At 34.4% G+C, this 18607-nt stretch overlaps 1 protein-coding gene across 4 annotated transcripts in view; it reads right to left on the bottom strand.

Annotated features, from left to right (window-relative positions):
* LOC126777091 (KH domain-containing, RNA-binding, signal transduction-associated protein 2-like) overlaps positions 1–18607 on the bottom strand; it is a 236632-nt gene that overhangs the window by 90455 nt on the left and 127570 nt on the right. The gene's annotated exons all lie outside the window — the stretch shown is intronic.

The raw sequence follows: 18607 nt of genomic DNA, 5'->3' as shown, positions 1-18607 counted from the left end.
GGTCCGCTTTCCTGCATCTATTCCTCCACTTTGCCCGATCTAAAGCGTCCTCCTAAGTGAGATCGTGCTTTCTCATGTCAACCCTCACGACATCGAGCCAGCGCTTCTTGGGCCTGCGGCGGGATCTAGGGCCCTTTTTTAACTTGTTTTTTAACTGTCAACGTTGTTTCTCGAATTTTCTATATGGTAACTGGTTTGAAATGAAATATTTAAATATATGTATTCTTAATCGAAGCTGTAGACAATGATTTAAAATATAATGAATAATTTTTTCACATTACATACATATAAATAAAATTTCAAAATAACCGCTTAGGGCTATTTGTATGTTACCATAACGAAAACAATTATTTTTGTAATTTTAGATTACTACAGCTAGGTGATGATTTCAATTTTTTATGTATATAATTCAACTAGACATTATGTACGGAAATAGCAGATATTGAAGGATTTCCGTCATAAAATGAATTCCACTATATATAATATAATATAAAAATATTATTCAAAGAATATTTTTTAACTATTTTATATGTATAAAATGTCGGTGTAAGCGTCGATAATTCAAAATTTATCCTATTAAAACTATTACGGAGATTATAAAGTTGCAGTGTAGGGTGACCATTAGTTAGGATTATCGGTGACATCCGGAACATATTACGTGTAATTTGATGAAGACGATTATGCCGTAGGGAGTAATTCATGATCATGGCGATGCCAGATTTATATATTTTAATCAATTTAAACCTATATTAAGGATAAAGGGCTTATAGACTTATAGCAATTTATATTGATTGATATCGAATCATTCTGAACGAATGAATGAATGATATTTAAATACTTTTATTGATCGTTTTGCGTGTGCGATTAAAATCCTGTGAATTTATTTTATGTGATTAATATTATACAAATAATTGGCTTCGTTTAATCCAACATGATAATTAATTTTCAATTAATTAATCACTTTGTAAATACTAATGGGTATAATATATAAAACCTGGTGGTAAGACTTTGTGCAAGCTCGTCTGGGTAGGTACCACCCACTCGTCAGACATTCTACCGCAAAACAGCAGTACTTGGTATTGTTGTGTTCCGATTTGAAGGGTGAGTAAGCCAGTGTAATTACAGGCATAAGGGACAAAAAATCTTAGTTCCCAAGGTTGGTGGTGCATTGGCGGTGTAAGCGATGGTTAACATTTCTTACAATGCCAATGTCTTTGGGCGTTGGTGATCACTTACCATCATTTGCCCATATGATCGTCCGCCTATCTATTCTACAAAAAAAATTATATTGTAGTCCGAAGTTAGGCTGTATAAGAATACCTTTACTGCTAATAATTATTGCCTGAAGCCTGGTGGTGATGGACTGCTAGTTGAAGATGTTATTTCCTAGCCTTGCTAATCAATCAACATATCAAATAATTCTTTATTCAATTAGCCTCATAAGGGCACTTTTGAATCGTCCTATTACATATTCAATTAAATGTAAAGCTACTACCAGTTCGGAATGGGGATTCTATCGAGATGAACCGACAAGAAACTCAGTAGTTATAATATAATGGGATATCTATATGAAATTACAACAACAATCGGTTTGATTTCAGAAATTCGCATTTATCATCCTTCCAGAACCGGAATCTGGAGGCTGCTTAATATATATATATATATATATTTATATATATATATAAAAATAAATTATATATATATAATTTATTTTTTTATATATTGATTCTCAGCATTCAAAGTCAAAAAACTTCTTTCAATATCTGGGGGAACAGTAGTGTCTCCGCCAAGATGAGACAACGGAAGCGTACGGTACTACCTACATTTTCTCAAAGCATTTCGCCATATTTTTGTACCCTTATAGATGCGGCCTAGATCGAATTATTACAATTACTTATTGATTATCAAAAACTCTAACACTATGGTTGATTTGATTGTTTTTTTTTTAATTATAATGTAAAACATATATTGTTGGGGTGCATGTCAGTCACCTCCACGTGGTGCACCCTGAGAAACGGGGTCGACCAGCAATCCGATGTTTTTTTCGGAATGCTTGTCGATCGCGGCTGAGACTGACGCGACGGAAGTGTCGCGGGCCACTCCTGGTACTTCTCTGTTGCGCAGAGTGAACCAGCGAGTGGCTTCGTGGCAAATAGGAGGACTCCGGGGTCCTTATGGGCCGCCGGAGAGAGGGAGAGGAGGAGTTAGTCTCCGGGGTCCTTTCGGGCTGCCGGAGACAGGAGGAGGTAGTAGTAGGAGGAGGGAGAGGCGGGTTCGCCCAGTTTCGTTGTCGATGCTGGGTGGACGGACTTCGGTCACCGCCTTATCAAACCCAAAGCGACGGCCGCAGGCAGGGTCGCGGTGTTGTGCTAACGCGTTCCCGTAATCCCGCCACCATGCGATGAGGCGGAAACGAGGAGGTTTTAGTGGGTAGGATGGTGGCCTTCTGCTCGTGAGTCTCACATACCCGTCCCGGTCGTGTCCGGGCGGCAGGCGTAAATGCCTTTCCTCCTCGAAAAAAAAAAAAACAAATATTGTTGCACATTGGGAGTATGACCGACTTGCTGTCTTGCCGATTTCTGTTATCGCTCTCAATTCCTTTGTACACATAGTGTGGTGCGTATATTTTATTTTATTATAATAATAAATTATTTATAAAAATAAATGTATATATTAGTTATCTTTATTCACAAATATTTCAATGACCATAAATTCCATGTTTCACAACTGCATCCCGTGACGGCCACAAGTTTATTAAAATATGGTCACTCTTTTCTAAGCTCTGATATATTAATCATTAACTATTGGCTTAATAATCTGCTAATGGTTTACTTAATTAAATACCGTTTAAATTAATTGGTTCTTTTATGGCTTTTCCAGCAAGAGAGAAATTAAATTCCTATTCAATAATTCGCAATCGAGAAACAGTATAATGTTATGTATTTATATTTATCTCCGCTCCGACTAGAATGGCCACAATATTTAATCCTCATGCGAAAAGTATTAATGTATGTGTATGAAAATGTATAAGTATGAAACATTAGTCTATGTGTGTGTATATTGTAATATATTGTAATGTAATAATAATATCACACTAGAAATCAATATGTTTTTTTTTCCATTTAAAAACTGTTGGTCGTTTTTAAAAGGAAATCTTATGAAATGTTTAATTATCGTTAGTTTTTTATGTGAACCATCTATTGACGCGCCGTGGGGGGATCGATTCCTATGCCGAGACGGCAAACGGCATGACGCTCTCTTATATCGCAACGCTGTTCGTCTTCCGTCACCAGTCTTTATTCTCTTGGGCATATATTATATATCATTGGTACTCGTATATGTTTATATACCTTTTGTCAACTTCTCTTTTCTAAATGGGATTAACTTATCACTTTACTCATCTAGATGAGTAATCTAGATGATCAATTTACGTCTAGACGTATCATTTATAACGGTGAATTTAAAAATGAAACGACTTTTTTCGCCGTAACAAAATGATAGCAACAAAGCGTTATGCTACGCGTTGACTTGTGACTTAACGCTCGAAAGGATTCGTCGAAAAACGGATAACTGTATGGTGTGAATAGATTGCTGGACAACTCACTATTCGTATTGTGTGCTGACAATACACAATGTGATATTACATTGGAATGTCACGTCAGTTCAAAGCTATATCCTGGTTTGGTGATATTCTGTACATATATTGAAAAAAACCTGACTTACAGATTGCCTAGCTGGTCTATTGAGTAATTAATAAGGCCGCAGGTCCCGAGGTCCTAGGCTCAAAACCCTGGCGGGCCATAAAAAATTAATCCACGCAGTTAGCTAGTCTCCCTTGAATGGCTGACGTGTCTGATCGATCATAAGAACTCAGTGGTTGCCTGGGTCTAAGCCCAGGGGCTTAGACCACTGATCACATATCGGCTCAGGATGATTAATATTACTTACAATGCCAGTATCTGTGGGTGGTGGTGATTACTTAACATCAGGTGTTGCCTACATTATACAATTAAAAAAAAATGCCATCCAAATATCAGTTTGTCTTCAATTATATTTAAATACGACGATAATATCTAAGAAATAAATTCCTCTTAAATATGGTTCAAAGGTTGACTGAATGTATCAAGTGGTGAAACTTGGCATGACTCCGGAATCCATTGTGCATAATCTAATATATACCCAGAGACCGTACACAAAATATTATTTGAAGTTCCTTCAACGTTCTCTATAATATTTTTTAAGAACTTTACTGTATACTTTATTGTACACCATTAAAAAAATACAAAACATGGATACAACCTAATTATGAGTAGGATATAACTTTGGCGACCTTATCGGTACATAGCGATCTCCCCCAGGCAACCAACGTTATCGTTGTAAGAAATAACTCATAGGATATGATGTTGCTGTAATAATAAATAAAATAATAAAAAAAATATATTAAAAAAAAACACTTCTGGTGACCCAAGAGCTGGCGTTTATTTAGCCCAGAGGCTGAGTCTAGTGGTGCAGAGAGGCAATAGTGCCAGCGTCTTGGGTACAATGCCACAGGACAAGGTATTTTATAAAAATGTCTGTACATAATTAAAAAGATAAATAAAACCAAATAAATAAGTTAAAAAAATAATAATAAATAAATATCAAATAAGATATTATCAATGCATTTATTATTTTAATCTAGTTTTGTATTATATTTATAATTTTTACTATAAAGCAATAAACGGATAATGGGATACTTTATGATGAGTGATTTGTTTGTCTATTGATGTCAAATGGAGGTACACTTGAAATATTATTTAAATATCATTATAATAAGCAAATGAATAATATTATTAGTGTAACGCGACATTGACTATAATAATTATAAAATTCAAATGATTACCCTTTCACGAGTGAGATACGAAGTGACTCGGTACATAATACTACTAAGTTTTTTTTCCCAGACAGTATTATAATATAAATTTTAATTTTATAATTTTTATTTGTATTTTTTTATTGTTTGTGTGTCGATTGTCTTTCTCGTATGATATTAATGGGATTTTGGATTTCTAGGCTCAATGGTATTCGGCCAGGCTGTCCATAATGTTATCTTTAATATGGATTGCCATTGTAAGGCTTTAGCCCAGAATCTCTTTGATAGTTCTTTCTTTTATTTTTAGATTCAGATGCTTTATTTTATAAATATTGGCGTGTGGCGAGCCGGTTGGCGTGGTTGGTAGAACACTTGCCTTTCACGCCGAAGGTTGTGGGTTCGATTCCCACCCAGGACAGACATTTGTGTGCATGAACATGTCTATTTGTCCTGAGTCTGGGTGTAATTATCTATATAAGTATGTATTTACAAAAAGAAAAGTAGTACATGTAGTATATCAGTTGTCTGGTTTCCATAGCACAAGCTTTATACAAGCTTAATTTGGGATCAGATGGCCGTGTGTGAAAAATGTCCCAGGATATTATTATTATTATTATTATAAATATTGAATGCCATGAGATTGAGAGAATGAGATTAAATAAAATTACTACCGATTGGGTTTGTTACACTCTTTAGAGTGGGAATTGAGAGAGAGAGAGAGAAATTAGAACCTACTTCAAGGGTAACACAGGAATTTTGATTGAAAATAAATTTTAAATCCATTTACAAATTGTTTTACTGAATATAACTGACTATACCGAACACTACCTGGGTAGTTCTAATTGAACAGTAGGTATGGGTAGACAATTAATTCTTTCCCAAAATACAAAACATTTTATAATAAGTTATTAACGGGTCATTAACATCTTTCTCTTCTAAATGTTAACGATAAGTCCAAATGGGATTAAAATAAGAACTCGTTGCCCAATTAACAATTAAACACATTAAAAATTAATTACTTCGCTCTAATTTCAGCAAAGCATTTATATATGTAGTTAAGATCAGGGCCTCTCAAATATTTACCCGTAATATTGAAAGTAATGATTATGATACTGTTGATTATTGCTTTGGGAAATTAAATTGAGAATGTTATACGTTTCATATTATATATTTATTTAGCGGATGTATATTGAGAACAGAGGATCTAGCTCAGTTGCGTGCAATTGGAGAGGCCTATGTTCAGAAGTGGACGACGAAGGGTTCATGATGTATGTACGTATGTATGTGTTAAAAAAAAAGTGTATGTCATATCATATTATAGCAGCCATTCTCTATAGAGAACAGCCAAGTGTGCAATAATATTATAGTGCTCGAGTGTGTGTAAATACAGGTGCTCTCTGTATTCCTTCACTCTCGGCATGACCGGAGAGAGTTCAAGCGCAGGAAGAGCGTGCAATATGCTTTCCGAGGTACGGGTTTATTAACAATTCCAAATTTTGGTTAGCTACTGTGAATTTCTTGATAGAAAAACCTAATGAATTATAGTTCCAAATTGAAGCTTGAACCCAGGGCCTCCAGAACTGTAACCTTATGATATAGCTACTCGAACAAAGACACGACACAGGCAGTACGAAGATATAATATACATAATAACAAAACAAAAGTTTTTTCACCAAAAGTTGTCTTTGAGAGATCGCTATAAGCGATAAGACCGCCTTTGTGCACCATATGTTGTTTGATAGTTTCCCATTTCCTAGTACTCTTATGTTATTTATATGTTGTGTAATAAGTATTTAATAAATAAAAATAAATAAACATATTTTAAAAGCCGTCGTGATATACTTTTGGTCATACCTGATTTGTAAACTGTCTACATGATATTTTTGTCACAAACATTGTTGCCATTTGGCGCGGCACTGACGATAATTTATATATAAAGCGAATATTCCACATTATGCCAGGAGCAATCTCTCTATTACCATATAATATAAAAAGCAGAGATGGCCTAGTGGTTAGAACGGTAATTTGTGTTTATATTTCTGTTTCTTTTTTTTATGATATAGTTAGGCGAACGGGCGAATGGGCTACCGGATATTAAATGGTCACCATGGCACATAGACATTGGCCATGTAAGAAATATTAATCATTCCTAACATTGTTAATGTGCCACTAACCTTGAGGACGAAGATGTTATGTCTCTTGGGTTTAGTTATACTGGCTCACTCATACTTCAAACTGAAACGCAACACTACTAAGAATTGCTTGGCGGTAGAATATAAAATCATTTAGTAGTATATAACACGGGCTTTAAATCCTCTGGTAGTAAATGCTTACCTCTGTCGAAATGGCATTATACATATATATAAAATTGATGTGTTTGGCCGTGTCAAAATAACTGTATTTTTAAATTAATAGAACTTTTCAATCACTGTGTGAGTGAGCCAGTGCTATTACAGGTCCACAATATCTATATCGCTCATGATTAAGGGCAGCATTTTAGCAATATAGTTTGACTAATAATGACAGAAAATGACACGTGAAAAACTTGTCACGTCACTTTTTTCACCTTCCGTGTCAAAATCTAAAAGATTGTTAATTATACTTGAAAGGCACAAGTCGATGAGATTATATCTCAACAATAAAACAGCGTTAAATGTCACAGTTACTTTATCACATGCATTTGGATCATTTCCAAATTGGCCGATTCTATTTCAAGTTGACGGTGGCGAGTTCGTTTACTACTTTTTTCGTTAATTAATGTTGTTGACATATACGTGGAATCCTGTACATAAATACTAATACTAATTGCTGTTTGGCGTTAGAATGAATCGTTGTTCTACCCAGACAGGCCTGGATAGAGGCCTACTTTCGTTTTCATTCCTTAAAGGCCGACAACGCACCTGCAAGCCCTCGGGTGTTGCAGGTGTCCATAGGCGGTGGTAGTCCCTTTCCATCTGGTGAGCCTCCTGTTTGTTTGCCCCCTCTAACGTAAAAAAAAAATTAAGTTCAAGGTCTCACACACACAAATTTTAGAACGTTGTTTTTCAAACCATGTCGATCACTCATCCACAAATGACGTAAGCAAAATTGGATAGTCAATAATAATCCTCATAATTGTGAAAGTGAGTTTATTTATTAAATCAATATTAAGCAGTGTCATGTTCCATTTTGTAGTGCGAGGGTAGGGATAAAGGACATAACATCTTAGTTCACTAATTTGGTGGCATTGGCGTAAGGGATGGTTTATATTTCTTACAGCAATTTCTATGGTCGGTGGTGACCATAGAAATTAAATTCTAGCCATTAGATGGACAAGAAACAAATATATCTCAAAATAAAGTAAGATATATGAATATCCACCAATCTTAAGTAATGCAGTGTGGTGTAATAAATCCTTTGTTAAGAGATATTTACGGTCTCCAAGCCATTTACAAAAAATTCTCCCCTCGGTCATTCAGATTACCTTTACCCGTATTGATAAAAACTCTTGTTTCTTGCTGGGGGCCGGTCGGTACCAATTACTGACGGGACGTTGACGTAGTTGGTAAATACTTGCCTTTCACGCCGAGGGTTGTGGGTTCGATTCCCACCCAGGACAGACATTTGTGTCCATGAACATGTCTGTTTGTCCTGAGTCTGGGTGTAATTATCTATATAAGTATGTATTTACAAAAGAAAAATACTATATGTAGTATATCAGTTGTCTGGTTTCCACAGTACAAGCTCTGCTTAGTTTGGGATTAGATGGCTGTGTATCAATAATGTCCCAGGATATTTTATTAACTTTGTTATTATTAACTTTTACTGGTATACGTATGTAAAAATTATATTTATATTTATTTCAATATACTAAACAAAGATCAATATCAATCAATCAATAGTCATTGGGCTACATTTAAAGCTAGTGAAATTGCGTAGCGCAGCTGTTTATATAAAAAAAACTAAATCAGTAGTGCTTGACCTGGTTAGAGCTTAGAATTATCGGCTACGATTCTTGTCTTCTAACCAATGAGCCAGCATGGCACTTAAGAGTTTTTTATTAAATTGTATATAAATACAGTCATAATTATATAATCATATTTTTATAATAATTAAAAATAACTGAAACTATATATTACGAATTATAAACAAAAATAAAAAACCATTTCATTCATTCATTTCAAAGATTCTATGCCAGCGTGTCTCATTGCGTGACGAATTGTTTGAATTTCGTGGTGAAAATCCATTTGAAAAGTTTCGTCTAACAATCTAGTAGTCGTATGGCAAACGGATAAAGCTAGCTACTCACTCGTAAAGTGCAACCGTGCATAAATGATTTGGTCACGTGCATCTAGAATTCGGGCAATTTCACCTACACTTAGCTTTAGTAAATTGATTTTAAATTGCTCGGAAATCGGGTGTGACTGTTAATTGATTAGAGATGTATTTTAAACGATAATGCTACGATGTGTTTAAATGTATGTATGGATGTCGCGCTGGTCTGGTCGGGTCGATAAAAAGTTATTGGGTTTATCTGTCGAAATATCAATGTAGCAGCATGTAGTCTGAAAGTTGGAAGTGTGCGTGTGTTTGTCTTGGAAAGCCGTTGGTCCTGCGCCTGAACTCTTTCCAGTCGTATGGGATTGTCGTCCCATTGACTCATAAGATTGCATCTATGGTTGTGGTTGCACACTTGATCACTAATGTCTCTTGAGGATGGCCTCATCATCATCATTTGTATTGAAATAACTCATAAGCAGAATTAAAAAAATATATACAAGTTTCAAATCCAAATTATTTATTGCATAATTTTCAATGTTAAGATGACAAAACAACATACGAGTAGCCCTGGTATCAACAAGTTTTAAACGCGCATAAAACCTTGTCGATTTAGAGTCTCATAATTTCAAAGTATAAGTCTTAATCATAAAAGTTTTTTTAACGGTTGTTTTGTTAAATTTCTCTCTTACCCCCTAAACATTACTTATAGATAGAGCCCTTACATAATAGCATTAATTAAATCATTTTTCCAATAATAAATAAATCACCTCTATGAATGAAACAGCAATATATATAATTGCGATTTTCCCGTTTGAAGGGTGTGTGAGCCAGTGTAACTACATTATATCTTAGTTCCTAACGTTGGTGGCCCATTGACGATGTAAGGGTTGGATGATAATTCTTCTAGCGCAATGTGATCACTTACCATCAGGTGGCCCATTTGCCCGTCCGTCTACGAATTCTATAAGATATTTATATTTTGACAGCAATTGTTTTGGAATTTATAAATCACTTATTATTTATCACCACAGGATAGCATCTGCAATCTTAGGTGGAATTAATTAATAACCATATAACATAACCCACTTTAAAATTGCGGTCGAATAATGAAGACACGGACACTGTATTTGATCGACTGTTAATTTTAAAATGAAATTACGTCGAGAATAATTGAGATTGATAATTGCTTCACCGTTTCCGATAAAATAGTTTCAATAAAAGGTACTTGTTTGATCTGTGCTCCTCTTACCAGTCTTATAAAGTGATCTTTTTTATATATAAAATGGGAAGGTGGACGCACATATGAGCCTGATGATAAATAGTCACCAAAGAAGACATTGGGGCTGGAAGAAATATTAACCTTACATAGCCAATGCGCCACCAACTTTGAGAACCAACGTGTACCTTGTGCCTGCAGTTACACTGGCGAAGTCACCTTTTATAATTTGAATACAACAGTACTAAACATTGTTGTTTGGCAGTTTAATATGTGGAGAGTGTGTGGTATTTACCCAGACGGGCCAAATAATCGGAGACTGAGTTCAAACACTGAACTTTCAGGTTTATTATTTCGGCAGTGTAGGAAACTTGCATATGATAAAATTCTGCCACATGTGTATCCACCAGCCTGAATTGGAGCATCGAGATGGGTTAAGCTCAATATCTTTTCCTCGAGATGAAAGATCTATGTAGACATAGTAGATTAGAGGAACATTTACAAGCATTTAGTTATAAATTAAATTGATTCGCTTAAGCTATTTCAGTATTAAATATTTCTAAAGCTGGGATTATTTATCATTTTCAAAATGCAATCGAAAACATTTGGACAACAATCTTTTAGACGGCGTGCTTTAAATCTATAATTTGTATGTTGTAATGAGTATTTTGTTTTTTTTTTTTTAATTTTATGTCTTTATAATAAATTATATTCAAGTATCGCATATTGTCGATATTCGACTATTTAAGTTAAAAAAATAAATAAAATGTAAATTTGCATATCAGTAAAATGAGTAACACTAATACGATCCATCATAACGAAAAAATAAAACTAATGGTTCATTTTCAAGAAGGTATTGAAAAACAATATTGGTTACCATATTTTTTCACTGGCCTTAAGATCAGTCAGTTTAAATCCTCACGTAAGCCCTTCCAACTTACCGCCGCTGTAATGTGAATAAATGAGGATAAAACCAAAGGATCGAGGCCCTGGAAAGGGTGTTTATAGCATTTATTAGTTTAGCTACACATCAATCCAATAAATATAAAAATATCCAGTCCATTCGATATTTAATTTCATATAAGATAGGGGCGAAACATATTTTTTATTAAGTACGTTACAACGTCCACAGAATTATATATTTGAAACACACACACACATAACAAATAACCCTTTTCAAATACCCTATGGTAGGGTCTGCTTATTTGTCAAACCACAGCCCTAAGCTTCGTGATCACAAAATGATATAACATAGGGCAAAATATTTAATATATATATCTTTAAGGAAAATCTATTTAAGTTTATAGAAACCTTATAAAACTTAACTTCTCATTTTATACTAATTTTATTGATATTTTTTTTCTTCACTCCATGTTTCAATGGAGTTCTCCTCAAAAGGGAGAGGAGGCCTTAGCCCAGCAGTGGGACATTAACAGGCTGTTACTATGTTTCAATGTGAAAGTGGAAACTTTGTTGGCTTGTGTAAAACTTATTTTGTTATCAAATTGTCTATGTATTAGTATACTGTATGTTTCCGAATAAGTAACTGTTCCTAAATAAATAAATATTACGTAAATAAATAAATAAAATTCTTCAACTAAACAAACAGCCATGGTTTGACGAAAATTATTTAAATAAACGTTGAGATGAATTAAAAACTTAATACGATTTTAGTAATCTTTAATTGCCTTCAATTGTATAAGACCATGTTATTAGTTGTGTATCGTTGCGTAAGTTGAATAGCTTAGGTGTGTTCCAGGAGGAAACCAAAAACTTTATTTAAAATGTTATAGCCCTTATGTATACACCCTCACTCTTCATATCGGAATATAACAGTATAAAGTATAACTGTTTAATGTTTGATTAGACGAAGGGTATGTTCTCAGGAACCACCAGTAAACTATAAAAGCAATCAATCGCCAAACACGAAGTTAACAACCCAAATCTTTGGTTAAGTTGGGCAATCTCGGCTCCCTTTTCTTTATTGCATAACAGAATTAAATTGCATAAAAAGTGGGTTTAACACACATTCTTGGTTTAATTTCAATTCTTGTTTTTAATTTAATCGTGTTAATAATGACTCGATATTGTTTATCATACTTACTTTTCTATAACTATTCTGTAAAAAAAAACTATCGTGAAATGTCAGAAAATGACATGCGATATTGACCATTATCATAATAACATTACAAGAATATGCGAATCAAAATCGTAGATCACCATAAGTCGGTTGTCAATATCTCACGGGTGAGTAATGAAGTGAGTACATAGCTCTACTGTAGTTCTATTCTGTAAGTATAAACTCGAAACTCATCGATATGCGTCATTGATTAAAATATTTAAAGAATACATGCGTCAAAATAGCGTTCACCGTGAGTGTTTTATTTCGCGAGTGAGTTACGAAGTGAGATCTTAGACAATAGCACGGTTGTTGTTTGTAAGCTAAACACAGTAACAGATTATTTTTCTCCAGAAATATAACGTATTTTTCCATAGTGGGCGATAAACATGTTGGCATGCGAACAAAGAAAATACATAGATATTTTTCATTGCGTCCCTGTGCAAGCTTTGATCTTTGTACAGATTAAAATAATCTAGATGATTTATGGCATATTTTTCTATGGGTCAACCGTGTATTAGTGTTTTCAAATATATGTAAATTTTGTAAAAGTTAATAGTACCTGTAGTTAAAAAGACAGAAAACGAGGTTCCAGGTTCGAATTTTGAGTCAATGCATTTGGGTTTTCCAGTAAAGCACAGCATCTACCCGAGTTAGAAAGCTATATTTGCGTAATGTCACTACATGTCCTAATGTCGTGAGAAAGTAAATAAAACATACGCTATATAAGGCCTGGTCTTAAAAATATAACAATCTTAAAAATATATATTTATATATGTATCACATTTTTCATTATATACTGTTTTATGTTCATATCAGCTGTTGAGGGACAATTCCCAATATAATGAAATCTATATAAGTTTGCTCCACCCGAAAAGTCGATTAACAAGTATGCTATATATATTTTTTTATATAGAATAGGAAGGCGGACGAGCATATAGGCTACCTGATGGTAAGTGGTCACCAACGCACATAGACATTGGCATTGTAAGAAATGTTAACCATCACTTACATCACCAATGCGTCACCAACCTTGGGATCTAAGATGTTATGTCCCTTGTTCCTGTAATACACTGGCTCACTTACCCTTCCAACCGGAACACAACAAAACCAAGTACTGCTGTTTCGCGGTAGAATATCTGATGAGTGGGTGGTACCTACCCAGACGAGCTTGCACAAAGCTACCACCAGTATATGTGGTAGTATGCTATACTTAGCATTTTGTTGTAACTTTGTTATTACAAAATGTATTAATGTTTTAAAAAATGAGATATAAAAAAATAAATCCAGCTGAGTTTCTTTCGCCGGTTCTTTTCGGTTCTTAGGTGTTATTTCCAAACCGGTGGTAGATTTATGACAATCAATAAGCAAAGCGTAACGCTTCTATATTGATTTTTAACTTTGAATTTTGATTGCTTTAAGCATATGGTGATTATATGTATCGTTATAACAATACTATAGACAAATTCTGCTTTAAAAGTAATTAAAGAACTTGGTACATATCTATTGCAACGGTTTCTATTTTACAAGAAGAGTTTTCGTTATAAATTGTAAAGAAGACATAACATTTCATCGTGACGTCACACAGGTAACAAAATTGTGCATTTCAACAGCATAAGCTAAATCTCAAATAATAATCAATTCTAATTAATCTGTACATTTTTTATTTATATTCTAACCTTTAAAAATTTGCTGTCGCTTAATAGCTTGTTATGTTATTTATGTTATTTTATTTATTATTATAACATACATATATACTATATCTTGTTGCCTGAAAGAGACAATGTAGCGATAAGATTGTCAAAGTTGTATGCTAATTAAATTGTATATATGTATTATGTACTTTTTTAATCTTTGTGTTGTACAATAAAGTATATTCTATCTATTTATCAATCTTCTCAATTACATTGAAAAGACGAGAGTAAGACAGAGTAATGCTTAAGTGATCTTATGTTTATAAAAGTATTTAGTTTCTGCTTATTCATTACTCTATGTCACGAAAGCATATTTATTTAGGATCTGCGTCATACAGACGTGAAAACATCCACTTGGATTTATGGATTCTTTCGACCCTTGTTAGGTTAGAACGTTATTATAAAACTAGGCTCAATGGTTAAATATAATAATGATATTATATTAATTATATTAATATAAATGGCCAACACATTACACATCTGCGATTTGCCAACGACATTGTCATCATGGCGGAGACTGTAGGATTTGAAAGAGATGCTAAACAACCTGAGCGATTTTTCAAAACGAGTAGGTCTCGGGATGAACATTGAAAAGGCCAAAATTATGGCAAAGCAACATGTATCCCCAGGACCAGTGGTCGTAAATGGCTCTCCACTTGAAGATGTGCAGGAATATATCTACCTGGGCCAAACTATACAATTATATTTAAATACAATTACTATGTTATTAATTAAATTTAATTAAAAAATATAACATTAAAGTTTAGTTCAAACTCTCCTTTCCTTTGAGGTTTGCAGCTTATTGCATGCTGCTTCAATGTGAGTTGTTGGATACACATGAGACAGAAACCTTCTCTTAGCCCAGCATTGGGAGAGTTGCAGGCTGTTACTATAAAGTGCATCAAACCGGGTGAAAACCCAGTCAATTTTAGCATATAATGATCTTTTTTCATTTCTTTTTTCTCGCTGAACAAACGCATTTACGCTTTTCCCCTACATGAATTGAAAGGGTATGAGGGACTCACCAGCGCTGAGTGCGCCGAAATACCCACGAAAAAATCGGATACCCGGATACAGGGAACCCGTCTAGCCCCGACGCTCAAAGGAGCCTACCCTCATATTATAGTACACAAGCGGTGCACAAACCCTCTTTATCCAACGTGGTTTCCGAAGCACTGGACACAGTTACCACTGCCAACACCTACAACCAGATTTCATTTGCAGAAATCTTCATACCATTTTATTAATCACACGATATCTTGGGTAGCTCGTATGATACAAAAATCAGTATCAAATTGAAACATAAAGTGGATCGTAAATTTGAAATATGGAAGGTGAGTCGACGCATCAGTCGAGGCGGACACGTGCTACTGCGGAATACATTACATACACACATTATGTGCGGTTGTAAAACATATTTTTACGGTCTTAGTTGTTTCCGTTTTTACGACTTTCGAGTTGACGACAGATGTTGTGAGTTCTTTCATTTGTTCAGTGAAGTGAAGTAGTTAAATTACGTTGGACGGGCAAATTGGCCACATTACAGTAAGTGGTCACTATTACATTTGTGGCATAAGAAATATAAACAATTCCTTACAATGCTCTCCCCAACCTTGGAAATTAAGATGTGTCCCTTGTGCCTGTAGCTACACTGCCTCACTCACCCTTCAAATTAAAACACAATAATACTAAGTATTGATGTTGGGCGGTAGAAAATGTAATAAGTGGGTAGTACCTACCCATATGAGCTTGCACAAAGCCCCACTCCTAAGTAAAGGCTCGGTGCTATTTTACCACAATCTACATATAGTCCTTTCACTATTATAAAGCTACTTTATCCAGAAGTATGATAGACTATATTTTATATCATTAATAATAATATTTCAGCTAGAAATATTTGTGAGTAAGAAAATCACTACCGAACTGAATTCGAAGCGGGTGAAGCCGAAAGCACAGCTAGTTTAAAATAAAAGTTTTACCTTATATGATAAGTTATAAGTTCTTTAGTATTGTTAATATAATAAAAAAGCTATAAAAAGAAAAATAACACGTAAAGCCGTAAAGCAGTCATAAGTGGTCTTGAGTTCTGTTAAATTATGGGCAATGAAAAAATCTAGGTATGGTTTACAGCATTTCAGTGGTACTCAACCTGTGGATCTGTGCTTATGTTTTATAAAAAAAAATCATTTTTGTTATCTAATATGTTTCAATATTTTTTATATAAAATCATAATAATTATGATTATGGATTTCAACGCTTTAAACGTCAGTAATGGAGTGCAAAAAGTAAATTTAATCAATAGTATTTTTGGTCCAAAGGTTGGTAAGCCCTGTGGTTGTACAGTCGTTAAGCCTAAAAAGGAAATGTAAAAAGCTAAAATTAATTTATTGTAATTAGTTCAAGGGTTGACTCAATCGAGTTAACTTAAGGGTTGAAATTAAATAATTTCAGAAATAGTTCTGATTTTTAGTAATTTACGCGAAAAGCTGAAAACCCTGGATATTCTTGCACGAAATCTTGGGATCTAGTGTTGATTTATCTGGTGAAGGTGCCAGAGCATGGTGGGATTGCCCAAAGACCCCTCAGGATATCCTAATAATTAAATTTAAAAATAATACACAGGTAAAACCGTAGTTCAGATGGCTCCGTGGCGAATGAATCTAAAGCGAAGATTGCTGGTACAAACTCGGGAAGCACTGCTGTCCTTTCATAAAAGGATATAGAAGAATTCGGTAAAGGAAAATATTGTAATAAAACATCGGATCCATATCTGTCACAGTAAAGTCAAAGACGCTATTTTGTTATGTTATTTTGTACACAAGAGGTCCGGAGTTTAAATTTGCTAATTTAGAATTTTCATTTCCTCGAGAAATAAATCATTCACAGCGTTTCTGCCATTCTTGCGAAGTTGCCTAAAGTTTGTCCTCGGTCTCGTGAATTTTGGTCTCAGAGGGAAGAGTATGCTGGAAATGTCATGAAAACATGACACTTTGCCACAAACGCATTAAGGGAATCTTCAAATTAAATTACGTATATAACTTCATATATTAGAATGTAATAATACTTTTGGATCCGGAAATATAACTTATTACATTAGTAGGAATCAAATCAGTCACTCAGGAATAGCGCGACTTGAACATATATATTTAAAGTAAATTAAAGTAATGTAACAGACTAAATATATCCCATTGCTGGGCTAAGGCCTCCTCTCCTTTTTGAGGAGAAGCTTAGAAGCTTATTCCACCACGCTGCTCCACGCCACCGAGTACGAGATTAATTATGTTTAATTATAAATGGTGTTAACTTATAATTAGTAGTTACACTATTCTTTTTACTTGGTATTGTTGTGTTCCGGTTTGAAGAGTGAGTGAGGCAGTGTAATTACAGGCACAAGGGACATAACATCTTAGTTCCAAGGTTGGTGGCACTATGGGCGTTGGTGACCACTTACCATCAGGTGACCCATATGCTCGTCCCCCTACCTATACTATAAAAAACAACATCATCGAAAGATTTATAAGCGTCATGATGATCTTAACACATACTTCTTCTACGTCCTGTATTCTGTGTTAGGCAGGTTGGGTTTGACCTTAATATCACGAAATCCGGTAATTATTTCGAGTACAAGGTATAAAGTCACTTTACTCTGTAATGTTCTTTGCATATTTTAAGTAATAAATGTACTTCATTATTTTTTATGTTTTGGCAACAATTTTTCGTAAACTTCTATAAATTAATGAACTTCATCATTGCGGTTGTACTTCATTATCAGCGTAACATATTAAATGTTCTTTTTGAATAATGTTTGTTCTTCTACAAAATTATTTGAATAGAATAATTTTAACCTTTCTTGATACCCAAGTAGGCGATTAAATGAGTTTTTGTTGAGCGTACCCATCAAAATATCACGTACGTACGTAACTGTATCAGGGAAACAAAACACCAAAAGCCTTACCAGGGAAGACTGGTGAGCTTAGGCTGGCCGATTATATGTCTGCCAAAATTTATTCATGCAGTTCATTGCACCGAATACAAATGAATGGAATAAACTCAAAAAATTACAACGGAGATGTACCGGTTACAGGTAATGCAACTTAATGTATTAAGTTGTAATTTTAGTCACGTGACGAATTTAGACTTATTTTTCACGCCAAAATATATGAAAAAAAAGATCACAGAAAACCGGTGTAGTTATTTCGCTTTCACTGCGAATCCATAAAATTGACCATGAATAATAATATATTGGAAAAAACATTGAACAGATACATAGAGATACAACCCATTCATCAACGGTTAGAAGCAATGCTTAGTATTGTTGTGTTTGAAATTCGTGAAACAGTGTAACTACAAGCATACGATACGAAGCATCTTAGTTTCTAAATTTGGGAGCCCATTGATGTTGTAAGGGATGATTAATGGTTCTTACAATGCCAATGCGTATGGGCAGTGGTGGCTTAACATGAGAA

Source organism: Nymphalis io, chromosome 22, assembly GCF_905147045.1.
Source record: "Nymphalis io chromosome 22, ilAglIoxx1.1, whole genome shotgun sequence".
Classification (NCBI taxonomy): domain Eukaryota; kingdom Metazoa; phylum Arthropoda; class Insecta; order Lepidoptera; family Nymphalidae; genus Nymphalis; species Nymphalis io.
Note: the sequence above shows the minus strand (reverse complement) of the source record. Positions and strands in the feature narration are given on the sequence as shown.